The sequence below is a fragment of the Pinus tabuliformis genome, chromosome Q, assembly GCF_031772625.1.
Source record: "Pinus tabuliformis cultivar Carrire ecotype Pingquan chromosome Q, CPIR1, whole genome shotgun sequence".
Taxonomy (NCBI): domain Eukaryota; kingdom Viridiplantae; phylum Streptophyta; class Pinopsida; order Pinales; family Pinaceae; genus Pinus; species Pinus tabuliformis.
Genome location: NC_142296.1, coordinates 1,138,616,069 through 1,138,630,537, shown reverse-complemented (window position 1 = coordinate 1,138,630,537; position 14,469 = coordinate 1,138,616,069). Strand labels below are relative to the sequence as shown.

Here is a 14,469-nt window from a genome sequence, read left to right as displayed (position 1 = left end):
TCTGTATGAATGCTTTCCGCAGCGATACTTGCTTATATTGACATAAAATTTCCAAGAAAACTTACCCAATCTCTATATATTATTATAGCTTTGAAATATTCTTAGGTGAGACTGGCGAGAAAGATGCGTTTTCGTTAAGTTTGATGGTAGTGCATGCATTTGTTTCTTGATTGCGTGTAGCTTCATTGCACGTAATTCATTGTGCAGGAATTAGTTTTCCAGAGCCATTTTGCGCTGCTTATATAAAGTCTTTGGGTAAATCTAGTTTCTATATATTTCGCTCTATTGCATTGTTTTATTCCGTTCATTTAAAGCAGGCTTCTAGATATTCTCAACATTGTGTGCCTCTCAACGAAGTGAAATATGGAGAACCCTTCAGAAGACTCTTTGCAAACAGTTGCTGCACGGGCGCCGATCACTGCACAGCGCAGATTGAACACCGACCTGCAAGAGCAAATGCCAAGCCCATGTATGCACCATATTTATTCCATTAGAATCTTGCATAAATCCACAATCCCAAATTTATTAACGGGTCCATCTTGACATCCTATCACATGTTTGAGTGTTTTAATTCGTGAATAGATCCTTCTTCACATCCTATCTCAGGTTTGCACTTTGAGTGTTTTAATTTATTGTTAAATCCAAAAATCCATAGTTAAAACGGATATATGCTTAGTGTCACTGTTAAAAGTGAATAACTTGTATTAGTTTTTCAATGGGCTCCTCATCTAGATTTAGCCAGAGCTCTGGAAGCGGTGGATCCGGAGCATATAAATGGGTCCACGGATCACAACAACAACGACATGAGCGTTCTCCAGCAACATGTGGTGTTTTTCGATATCGACAAGGACGGAATTATTTATCCCTGGGATACTTACAGAGGTCACACATTTTTCATTTGATTTGTTCAAATTTTGCCATTTTTTACCAACACAACTACGAGTTTTAATCCATTGAAATATGAGACCATAAGTTTTGCTACTGAATTTGCGAAGGAATTATTTTATACTTTCATATCTGCCCCTCTATATATTTTAAATTTCTTTGTGTATATTTTTTCCTTTTTAATTAAAAATTTTATAGTAACCATAGTCATTATTGTCTGTTGTACAGCTTACTCATCATTATTATTGAAGGAAATCAGGGCACCTGAAATTACTTCATTGGTAGTCTATAAGGAGCAGGTTTTAGCTCTTGCTAGATACCTCTGTGTCTTGGACCATTAAAGTGTTTCCTTAAATTTGAAGAAAACTAAATCTTAGCCAGAAAAAAATAATTATAAGACATACTCGAAGCCCATTCATACTTATATTCTAGAATGTTTATATACTAAATTTATTTAAAAAAAATACATGTTTATATACTAAATTTATTATTATTATTTTTTAATATTATTAGCATTGTTATTGAAACTAATTTTATATGAATTATGTTTTAATTATATTTTTCTTATTTATTAATATAAAATAGTGGATACATAGTTTTTTATTTTTAATAATATGTTAAAATTTTATTATTAAAATTTTTATTAATTAAAATAATTAGATTTATATTATACAATTAAATTGGAAAAAATAAAAATAAAAATAAAAACATAAAAATAAAGCGACATAATTAAAAGTAAAAGTTAATCAATTGGAATAAAAATAAAAAAATTGAATATATAGATTATAATGTATGTAATTCTATATCTTTCTAATATAATAATATATAATAATATATATATATATATATATATATAATAAAAGCATTTTAATTGTTTTTTAATTAAAAACATAAAAATGAAATGACATAATTAAAATTAAAATTAATAAATTGAAATAAAAAAGAAAAGAAAAGAAATAATTAATATATAGATTGTAATTATGTAATTTTATATCTTCCAACTACAAAATTTATATCTTTGTCTGTATATATATATATATAACATTTTAATTTATTTGGCATTTACATCGATAAGCAGGATGTGATGGCAGGATCTTAGCTGGGATAGTCGTTATCCTTCTTCTCTATGCTGACGATATTGTTCTTTTGGCAAGGTGCCCATCTAATCTTGATAAGCAACTCAAGCTTCTTAAGGATTTCTCCGCTACCATGGGTATGACTATTAACATTGACAAAACAAAAGTTATGATTATAAAATATTGTTCTTTTGGCAAGGTGCCCATCTAATCTTGATAAGCAACTCAAGCTTCTTAAGGATTTCTGCGCTACCATGGGTATGACTATTAACATTGACAAAACAAAAGTTATGATTATCAAATGGCAAGGTGCCCATCTAATCTTGATAAGCAACTCAAGCTTCTTAAGGATTTCTGCTCTACCATGGGTATGACTATTAACATTGACAAAACAAAAGTTATGATTATCAAATCCAAGAATAACACTTACGCTAATTTTATGTATGACAATAATAACTTGGAGGAAGTGTATTCTTACAAGTACCTAGGAATTAATATCCATCACAAGCTCAACTGGAACCATAGCATTGAGAAAATGATTAATGGGGGGTGGAAAGCTTATTTTCGTCTTGAAAATAATTGTAAAACAACAAACCTCGTAATGTGGGATAAAAAGAAGTTCCTCTTTGAAACTTTAGTCACTCCTATTATTTTATATGGTTGTGAGGTTTTGGGTTGCAGCGTCTCCAGAGAATCATGGAGAAAGATTGAGCAAATCCAAAAACGTTTTATAACTTATAACCTGAAAATTAAAAGTAATACACCCTATCCTATTCTCCTTATAGAAGTAGGTCTTTCCCCTATTGAAAGCCTAGCTATGCTTAGGTTTCTATTGTACAAGCACAAACTCAATAACTTAGACGATCATAGACTTCCTAAGCTAGCTTTAAATTCCAGCCAAAACCACCTAAGGCTCAATGGAGGGTGGCATAAAGACACAAGGGTCTGGTTAAAATATTGGGAGATCAACGAGAATGATGCATTGCAAAACATAAGTAACATCAAAGATATTGTCACTTCTAAGTTCAAAGAAAAATTGTGGTGTGAGAAAGATTTAGTGGCTAAAAGAAAATTAAGTTATTATAAGAAGGTCATCAACCCCACCCTAGAAGATCAAAAGTATCTCTCTATTTTAACTAGCTCAAAGAAGAAAATTAATATAGCAAAGATTAGAACGAATTCTAATGAGCTCCATAGTGAAACAGGTCGTTGGGCAGTTCCTAAAACGCCATGCATGGAAAGGATCTGCCATATATGTGAGAATAGGAGCATCAAGGATGAAAACCACTTCCTCTTAGAGTTCCCTGTGGACAACCACATTAGATTTCAGTTTCACAATCTTTGTTACAATACTGACCTTCCTAGCCTTTTACAATGTCAAAATTATAGTGAGCTCGGGAGGCTTCTCTCCAAGCTTTTTGAGCATAGGAATAAAATCTTAAATCAAAATAAATAATTTGTTTATTTAGGTCCGATAGATCATTGTTTGGTCTCAGTGGATGTTAACCATCATCATCATCATATATTTTTTTTGAATTAACAAATTCAATTCCAAAATAAAATATATAGATTTTTATAAATTTTAACACTCAAATTACTATGCATAAAGAATACACTGTATACTTATATGATACAATAATAATAATATGTTATTTGGTGCAATAAAAAAATATACAGTATTGTACACTTATATTATATAATAATGAAAGATATAGATCTGTTTGAATTGTTCATCAACATTTTCTGAATTGGAACTATTACTTCTAGCTGCTACCGGGTGTGAGACACCAAGTAACAGATTGTTCTTTATTTCAAATCACAAAATAAAGATCAGAAACATATCTATTTTGGTGTGTTGGGTATTGAATAATTTAGTGTTCTCATGTGTTTTCCAATATCTGCAGCTTCTCAGGACCTGTTAGTTCACGTGATACATCTGTTTACTGGCGTTTTTTAGTTTTATGGTAACACATGTCAGTTTTGGTGTAAAATAATAGTGATTCCAATTAGTGGTATGAGAGCCAAAGATCCGGAGTTTGAAATACACCTCGAGATTTTTAAACATGGAAATTGCCAAAGATCCAGAGTGTGAAATACACCTCGAGATTTTTAAACATAGAAATTGTTAGATATTAAATAACATGTACTTAATAACTTCTAAAAGATTAGTTTACTATAATCTAAGATAATCAATGTAAGGCTGAATAATCTTAATAGAGAAGATGGCTGGAAGATCAGCAGTTGTTGGGTCCCAGCCCTCTTGTCATGCCCCTACACCTGCGGTAGTCTTCCAATCGCTTGTAGCGAGGTGCGACACCACCGAACGCTTTCTTTTTAATAATACTAACATTCGTGGACTACGCCTACTTCACATTAACATACTTAGTTTGTGTTTCGCAACCAAGTAAAATCATTTATCCTTTATACTTAATGAAGCCCATACTCTTTCATTATCCATATGCAATTAACCAAGAACATCAACAATTGCAAAAAAGTATAAAGGGAGGGGCAACTCCCGAACAGTCTGCCCAACAATATATTAAGAATATCAGATTTTACAATGTACAAGTGTGCCTTGCCAAACCAAGTCTACACTTAACCAAATTTACAATATAGCAACCTGCTTTACAACCGTTTGCACCCTTGCATAAGAAGAAGTGCTCACCCGAGCCACTCAACCTTCCTACCAAGTCCTGCACGCATAACCCGAACCTTCACACCTCAACCAGCATAAAAACTCTAACTCTGCACTACAGATGAACTACGCATGAGATATGCGTATCCTCTTTCACTCTTGCGCAGGTTTTTACCCCTTATGCGTAGATGAGAGATAGAGAGTTGTGTTCCAGATGAGCTCCAAGCTCACATACTTATATCCACATCAAACGTATGTTTTAAGGGGGGTGTGTAGCCCCATGGCCGACCCCACCATTATGCACACGCCCACATGTCTTCTTATTTCAAGTCAGCTTGCTTTCAAATGCAAGCTCCTTCCATCGCATGTATAAACTCTTGCTTTAACACTTAGTCGTTTTCTAAGTGTCTCCTCATAACATCGCTTTTTTAACGTCGCACTTCCACCGCAGGTTCGTTTGTCGTGTGCCCGTCGTGCGTGCGTCATGTGCCCGTCCCCGGTGTCCGTCGCTCGATCACCCAGAGGCCTTACATTCTCCTCCACCTGAAATCGTTGTCGTCCTCGACAACATATCATCCCGATAGCCATCCACCAAGATCATCACTCAACTGTGATGTAAACTCCTCTTCGCAAGGCAAACATCCTTGCAACATATGTAGAGACTCTTCTCCACTATGTCCCGGCTTAATGACCAACTGCCACCAAGCTCACCATACCAAGGTATGTCATCTCGATCCATATGTCATCATGTGAACCTCTGTCATGATACTCCAGCATAATGCCAACACATCTCTGTACACTTCGCGACCCCATGTCTGAACTAGTTGGGTAGCTAATCCAACCATCACGCCCAATCCATGAGAGTGAACATCCTCATGTCATCATCAGTTGTTCCTCAAACATCTGCCACATCCTTGACTCATCAAGAATCTATTTCCACAATCCATGCTCAGGTCCATGGAACTCCATCCATCTCATCTGCAACATGTCATCATCAATCATACCTGCTCCATATGCTTGAGGGCTCACTGCCATGAGCAGCTAACAATGAGCCCATCTTCTTACTCATCTAAGAAGATGTAGAGGGAGTAGAGCCTGAAGGCTCTCCCTCACTAATAAACTCGATCCAGCTATCAGGATCCTCAATCTCCATCCTTTGTAGATAAGCAACCCGATCTTCCTTCTGGACTTCCGGTCTCACATATACCTCATCATCATCATCCTCCACCAACTCTAGCCTTCTTGTCAAATCCAAGATGCTATCTGAGAGTGATCTAATGACCAATGACTGCTCCACAAGCTTTGCCTCAACAGTGGACAACCGCTTGTTCACCTTCTCCTTATCTTCCATTTGCATTGCTCCTACTTTATAATCAGGTCTCATTGCACCAATGGTAGGCACACCAATGGGTACATCTTCCCTTCCATCATAAATGTAGAGCTTCTTCAAATGTGGTACAATCATAGCATCGAATTGTTTGATAAACTCCATCCCCAATAAAGCTTCGTAGTCATCAATCCGCACTATAGTGAAGTCCATTTTTCCGATCCATTCACCAAGTGTAGTGTCCACCTTCTCAACTATACCAAGAATGTCCATAGGAGGAGAATTCACTGTCTTCATTTGTGCCTTTGCTGGTACAAACTTCAGCCCAATTCTTCTTGCAGTATCTTCCCCCATGAGGTTGTGAGAAGCCCCACTATCCACCATAGTGAGTACACTAGTACCTCCAACCTTCATTCGAACATACTCTAACTTGTTTCTTTCTGGGTCTCTCTTAGAGACTACTTCTGTAGTAGCAGAAGCACCAAGTATCTGCATCATCCCCACAGAAGCATCATCATTCTTTTCCTCGGATTGTGCCACAGCAGCCACCTTCGGTTTAGAGGGACAATTCTTCACCATGTGTGGTCCTGCACATATCCAACACTTCAAAGGCTTCTTTGTCTTCGAACCATCATCTGCTTTCGAAGCACCATCATCCTTCTTCTCTTTTGGCTTTTCAGACTTCTTCTTCTTGTCATCAGAAGTCTCATCAAAGTGATCCACCAACCTATCAACCACAGCAAAAGCTTCTTCAAGTGTTCTAATCTTCTGCCTCCTTACCTCATTGCGTGCCCAAGGCTTCAATCCCATAATGAAGTTGAACACCTTGTCTTTCTCCGCCATGTCAGGGAGTTCCAAAGCTGCACTTGAATACTCTCGCTGATATTCTTGTAGGCTTCCGGTTTGCTTTATGTATTTGATCTTTGTCCTTGCTTCCCATGTATCGTCTTGAGGACTAAAGTGGGTCTGCAAAGCCTTCTTCAAGTCACTCCACGAAGTGATGTCATCAACACTGCCATTGACAATCTGATCCACCCTCCTTCGCCACCACATCTTAGCATCCTTTGTTAGGAATTGAGTAGCCACCTTGACTTGTGTTTCACCATCAACCAAGTTCAACCGCTCCAAGTACTGCTCCATGTCCCACAAGAAGTTGCCAAGAGTTTTTTCCTTCCTTGTACCATCATAAGACTCCGGTTCTTTGACCTTCATATGAGGCACTCCTCCACCTGAGTTATGCCCCACGGCCTTCTTCACAACCGCAAGCTCATTCTTTGTATCTTCAAGAGTCTTCTTCAAGTTCACGATCTCTGCAAGACCTTGATCCCTTGATTCCTCAACCTCTTTGACCCTTAGTTCAAGTTTTGCACACCTAAGATCAGTGTACTTATACTGTGTCTTGAGCTCATCGTTCTGTGTTCGGAGTTCATCGAGTTCTTCTTTCAAAGAAATCTCCATACTCTCTATCTTTTCCACCACCTTTTCAATGAACCCAATAGTAGTATCCTTCTCATCATGACTAGACCCAGCCTGAGACCCAGCTGCCATTTCGACCAGCTTCTTCTTCCTTTGCGATCTAGTCTCGACCATTCAATAATTCCACCGAGTATCCTGCAACCTGAACCAACCCTTGTTCCACTTCGTGTGAAACGGTTTCCTTCACCTGCAAGTACCCTTATCACTGCCACGAGCAACCTTTGCTTACCAGCTTTGACCGAGCTCTGATACCAACTGTCACGCCCCTACACCTGCGGTAGTCTTCCAACCACTTGTAGCGAGGTGCGGCACCACCAAACGCTTTCTTTTTAACAATACTAACATTCGTGGACTACGCCTACTTCACATTAACATACTTAGTTTGTGTTTCGCAACTAAGTAAAAGCATTTATCCTTTATACTTAATGAAGCCCATACTCATTCATTATCCATATGCAATTAACCAAGAACATCAACAATTGCAAACAAGTATAAAGGGAGGGGCAACTCCCGAACAGTCTGCCCAACAATATATTAAGAATATCAGATTTTACAATGTACAAGTGTGCCTTGCCAAACCAAGTCTACACTTAACCAAATTTACAATATAGCAACCTGCTTTACAACCGTGTGCACCCTTGCACAAGAAGAAGTGCTCACCCGAGCCACTCAACCTTCCTACCAAGTCCTGCACGCATAACCCGAACCTTCACACCTCAACTGGCATAAAAACTCCAACTCTGCACTATAGATGAACTACACATGAGATATGTGTATCCTCTTTCACTCTTGCGCATGTTTTTACCCCTTATGCGTAGATGAGAAAGAGTTCGTTGTGTTCCAAATGAGCTCCAAGCTCACATACTTATATCCACATCAAACGTATGCTTTAAGGGGGGTGTGCAGCCCCATGGCCGACCCCACCATTATGCACACGCCCACATGTCTTCTTATTTCAAGTCGGCTTGCTTTCAAATGCAAGCTCCTTCCATCGCATGTATAAACTCTTGCTTTAATACTTAGTCGTTTTCTAGGTGTCTCCTCATAACGTCGCTTTTTAACGTCGCACTTCCACTGCAGGTTCGTTTGTCATTCGCTTGTCGTGCGTCCGTCGTGTGCCCGTGCCCGGTGTCCGTCGCTCGATCACCCGGAGGCCTTACACCTCTCCTCCTAGTCGTCTTCTTTCTTTTCCTCCTTTTTTATTGCTAGGTTTGTGATTTCTTTATTATTATTGTTATTATTTTTTTGGTGACTATTTATTTACACTTGATTTATTTATAAATTTACTAATATCAATTAATTAATTTAAACTATTACCATTTTTATTTTATTTTTTAATTATTCTATGTTAAAATTTAAAACTAATATTCTATTTTAATTTTTAATATTATAATATTTCGTGGGCGAATATTTATAAAAATATATATTTTTTATTATTAACCATTTCTATTTATTACTAATTAATATTTTTAACTAAACTCTTTGTCCATTAATTTTATTTTTAATTTACATAAAGTAAATTTAAAATTAATCTATTTTATAATTCAAAGCTAATATACTATTTTAATTTTAATATTATAATACTATAATATAATTAACTATTACTCCATTTTTTATTTATTACTAACTAATATTGTCGAAATTAATTTATTTTACATAAACTTTTAATTTATATTCATTAGTATATTTACATCATTTATATATTAATTTTAACATTGTCCCTTACATTTCAATTTTAATATTAATAACCAATAAAATTTTCTTTTTAAAATTAATTAAAATAATAAAATGAAATTTATATATATTAATCTTAATTGACCCTTTATGTGAGTCAATCTAGCCGTTATCGAGTCAATGTTGGTTGTTAACCGTTAAGTCATAGGATTCTCTGCCCTATCTATTTAATGTGGTTAGTGAGATCTGCTCATTCAACTTGTTCTGACGATGAATCACACTGGCTGGTTCGAAACGCGTCCACAAAAAATTTTCTATGTGATTTTCGCCGAAGATTGCTCAAACAATTGATATGGATCACATAAGTCTCAATTCAATAATAATCAATGTACTAATGTCTCTGAGAATTTTGGTGCAATAACAATAGTGATTCCAACCTTATAGACAAATCCCATTCCAATCCCATGTGCCTGAGAATTTTGGTGTAACAAGCATAGTGATTCCAACATTGTAGACAAATCCCGTTCCAATCCCATGTATCGTCAGTAACCTAGTTTTGTCTCTCGTCAGCTTCTCTGCAAACCTACTTCTATCTAATTATGATCACTTGTAAACACTCATAAATTCTTGCTTTCTTTCTCTCCCATTTAATCTAACCGTGGAAATGAGAACTGGAATGTTAAAATAGCTTAACCCTATTGGATTTGCAGGCTTTCGTACCCTAGGGTTTAATGTCCCCCTTTCGCTTCTCGCAGCAGTGGTTATCAACGTATCGTTGAGCTACTATACTCTTCCGGTAAGTGTATTGGTGAAAGTAATTTTAACTTAAGAAGCTCGCATGTATATTTGACGTATGACATTTCGTCATCTATTTTGTTTTTCTAAGCCAATATTGACATTTGGTTCAGGGATGGATACCATCACTGAAATTTCCTTTATACATTGAGAACATCCACAGAGCAAAGCATGGTAGCGACACAGAGAGCTACGACACTGAAGGGAGGTTCGATCCTACCAAGTTTGATGCCATCTTCAGCAAATACGCTATAAAACATCAAGACAAACTCACATTCTGGGAGATCCAGAGCATGATGAACGCCAATAGGAATGCAAATGACTTTCTTGGATGGTAAGCCCTAGTCTTCATTTTTATTTCATTTATTTTTCCTGCGTACAGACCCACGAAAGCTGAAATAATATGGTTATCACAATTGAGTTTCTGTGCTGACCCAGGGCCGTAGCAGAGATGGAATGGGTCACCTTGTACGCTATCGCCAAGAACAAGCATGGCCTTTTGGAGAAAGAATCAATAAGAAGATTGTTTGACGGCAGTTTGTTTGAAGAATTGGCAAAGCAGAATTCGTCTCGCAAAAGGTGCTAAGCATTTAGCACTAAAGTAATATGGAGGGGCAAGAAAATAAAGGCGCAAAAGACGTTAAAATTCTAGTACTAAAATAAATAGGGACAACTAAATAAAGGCACTTTGACCGGTATAGCAGATTGCGGTTAGCTTGAGTGGATTGCAAATTCTCAAAATATTCAGGAATTTTAGGGACCTATATCCATAACATTCTTGAATATTTGGAAAATGCAATCGACTTAAAGATACCCAGCGAATTGAATATCATACGAAGCCATAAGAAGCCAAGCCTTGGAATGCATCTACGAAGTAGATTAGTCAAACGGGGACAAGGAAATATAAGTGCTCGGAAATTGATAATTTAAGTAACTGTTGGAGAACAAAAAGGGTGTGGATGGTACTAAGTTGTAGAAATAAACGCGTATTTATTGAACATCCTCGTTGAAATGGTATTTTGGTTTATACATTTACAAGCGGAACGCAATGCATCAATGCTTTCAAAGAATGTAGACATTTACAAGCGGAAAGCAACGTATCAACGTTTTCTCACAATATTTATAAGCTAGAATAGAAGTTTGATTCCCATTAACTTACAAGTGAAAAAGTTGCATTCCTTAAACCTAGGCTATGTCCCAAATCCGTGTTTATTTTTGTTTTGTTTGGTATTATTACTCTTTTAAATACATTTTAGTGTTAAGATGTATTATTTATTGTATAATTAATAAAATTAAAATTTGATTTGGATAGATGTCAATTTATAATAATCATCAAAATACTTGATCATATATTTCAAGTTGCTAAAAAAAAAAAAGTCTTAAAAAATAATTAAACTAGTAATTGATTTTAAAAGTGTAAAGGTATATCTAAGGAATCCAAGATTGTAATCTCATCTCACCACGAATAGAGGCCACTGTTGAATGCATGCATGCCCATAAGTTTTGCCAAACACTCCAATCCCAATGAAGGAGTGCATCACACCAAACCATTAGAGGTTTCTCCATGTGGAAAGTAAATTCATTGAAGGTTTCCTTATAGCATATGATGTCATCAACAAGGATGCTATAATGTATTTTCTCTTAAGCCTTTTGGATGAGCCAAAGGTGCTAATGCACCCTCCACTTCCCAACCATATTCCTTCAAGGATGCAGTGAAGAGTAGGTCATTAAGATTTCATTAGGATTTGGAAATTTCTGTTAGCACTTTGTGGGTGGTTGTATCAACCAAGACTCCTAACTATGAGCTCCTCCTCTAAGGGATTTTCTATTTGTAAGTTTTATAACTATGAAATATCTTCCAAAATGTTTGTTGAAGGACCTTAGTTTTTTGGTCAAATCAAACCTTTCCTTTGAACCATAGCTTGTAAAATTTGACCAACCTCCATCCATGTTACAAAAAACTCTAATATGTGTAAGATTTCCAAATCTTCCTCTTCACTTGTGGTATTTGACATTTAGTTAAAATTATATTTAAAATTTGTAAGATATCCAAACATGTTATCTTCCTTACAATTTTAGTGGCTTATCTTTGAAAGTCATTAAATAGTAAGTAGGAAATGCAATCATGACATCTGGAAACAAAGGTATTGTTGGGTGATTTATTTCATGTTATGTAACACCATTAACGATATTTCCTCAAGTTCAAAGGATTCCTTTTTCCATTTGAAGGAAATTTGGATGAGAGGCTTTTCATTAGTTTTGTGTGCAATAAAAAATGGCCACACATAGTTATTACTTTGCACACAAAAAGTTGTGAGCTATCAAAGGTTGTGTTTGTAGTAGTGCTTTGTTCTTGGCAGGCTATTTGATGAGGAATTCATTGTCTATGAAGGAAACGATGGAGGGAGTAGTCCAAATCCCCCATTCAATGGCAATGATATAAACTCTATATTGATCATCATGCCTAATCCCCACACAAATGTAAGTGGTTCCCATATTGATGTAGGTAGCCTTACCACTTCATGTATGAGAAGAAGCCATGGACAAAAACAATCAACTAAGGAGGAGAGGAATCAACGAGAACATTTGAACATCATTTGGGCAATAAGGATGATTCTACATGTCAAATAAGATTTGACATAGGAGGATGAAAATGAGTCTCTGAGATTGGCTAGGATTAATAATGGTTTCCAAACCCAACCCCACAGAGAGTGAATTTCTCTTGTTTTGAATCCCATTAATAAATGGATTTATAACAAATTTTTTTTATTAACTATTTGAAAATTTTGTGTTAAATTGGAAATATGTTTGGGAATAAGGTTAATGGAAAAAATATGAGATGTTAAATGCATTTGATGGATTTCATTCCCAATGATCCTAAGTTGGAGCATTCATAACCCTTGGGTTTAACATGAAGAGTTTCAAACATATGAAGTTGTATGAAAGATGGAGAACAAGCCCTCAACAAGTTAAAGGAGAAATAAATAATTCCTTTAAATATATGTTGCATGAGCTTCTAGAATGGGGCAATGTTGGGAACTTGGGTACGGTGTCGAGAACGGCTAGAGGTTTCTCCAAAATTTATGAAAACAGCTACTCGGGAGAAGTAATATTATATAATAATAAAAAAAAATATAAAACTAATTTTTTTTGTTAATTATATAATTTATATAATGATCAAAATTAATATTGAATCAAAATATTCAAATATTAAAATGAATTTAAATATATAAATAATAAATATATAATCTCTCTTACATATAAATATTTTCTCTGAGTGTCTCTCTCCCTGAGTTTCTCCCTTATATATATATAAAATTTCAAGTTCATTATCAGTGCTATGACACATGACCAGTGTTTGAAACAATCTGGCTTAAAAATACAAACGAACAATTTTACATATGTTTCTCTAATTATTCTTAAGAGAAAAATCAAAGTAACTCTAATGTTTAAGCATTGACTACCACATACAATATGCACACACAATATTCTGCAATATATATACATAAGCACCAAAAGAAATACTCATGAGCATGACATCCGAGATATTACCCTTATGTCAAGGTGCTAGATGCTTCCTTAACCCATTAAGAGATTGCTCTAGTTTCTCCATTAAGCATATCGGTGTTAAGGATGTCTTTGGCCTTTCTTCCTGCGAAGGGTTCAATCTAGGTTCATGTTTTGTGGGCAGTGCAACAAATTTCTCCACGGGCTTTGTATTCCCCAACCCAAGGGGATGCTAGAACTCCAAAAAAACAGTCTTCAAAGCTCTCGGAACTTTCCCCAGCTCCCGTTGAAAAGGTAACGTTCCCATACATTTCCAAAGCTCTCCGGAGCGCATGAACCATTGGAACTGGTTTCCCACCTCTCGGGAGCGGTTTTGGTGTAACAGAGCTTTAAATCAATTATGACCTGATGAGCAGCTCAACGATTAAACATTCAACCATTAGATTACATAGTCTTTTGAAATTTACCATTTCCTGCAAAACCATTGTAAGAAATATCAAAGAAGTCAGGATACTCTTCAAACTACCCCGATAAATCTTGCAAGACCAAAATAAACCATCACACTTATGCTGAAATTTATTTAAGTTAACCATTCTCATACAATTCATACATAATTTACATAATAGATTAAGTGGGATATATTAATCTCACTGTTTGCTAGGTGTCATCACATTTTATTTATCTGCTAGTCATAAACAACTTTATTTCAATTTAGTCAAATTACACTCCAAACATATTTATTGTTAATATTATTTATGTATTTTATTGGACTCTTTTAAATATTGAAAACAGAAATCTCTCCGCCACGATTCTCCTCATTATTTGTCATGGTATCGTATATAAGACTCCAAAGAGAAGACCGTATTGTCAAAGGTAGTGGATGAGCGTAGCTGGAAAACTAAAAATACAAATCATGGAAAAGATGCTCGTGGAGAAACTGGAGAAGCGTGGAATTTAAAAAAAAAAAATTAACATGACCAACACACTTCATCTGTCTGCTCAACTCCGTTGATAATGACAAACTTCAAGAATTGTGAAAATAGGCGACTAAGCGCATACGAAGCATATCGGGACGTGCGCTGACACGCTGAGTG

At 35.8% G+C, this 14,469-nt stretch overlaps 1 pseudogene across 1 annotated transcript; it reads left to right on the top strand.

The window, feature by feature from the left end:
• Nucleotides 1-300: 300 nt before the first annotated feature.
• Nucleotides 301-10,473, top strand: LOC149223572 (peroxygenase-like; annotated as a pseudogene). Its single transcript, XR_016248979.1, has 5 exons — nt 301-469; nt 733-882; nt 9,784-9,869; nt 9,982-10,202; nt 10,307-10,473. The product of XR_016248979.1 is annotated as a peroxygenase-like (transcript).
• Nucleotides 10,474-14,469: the final 3,996 nt, after the last annotated feature.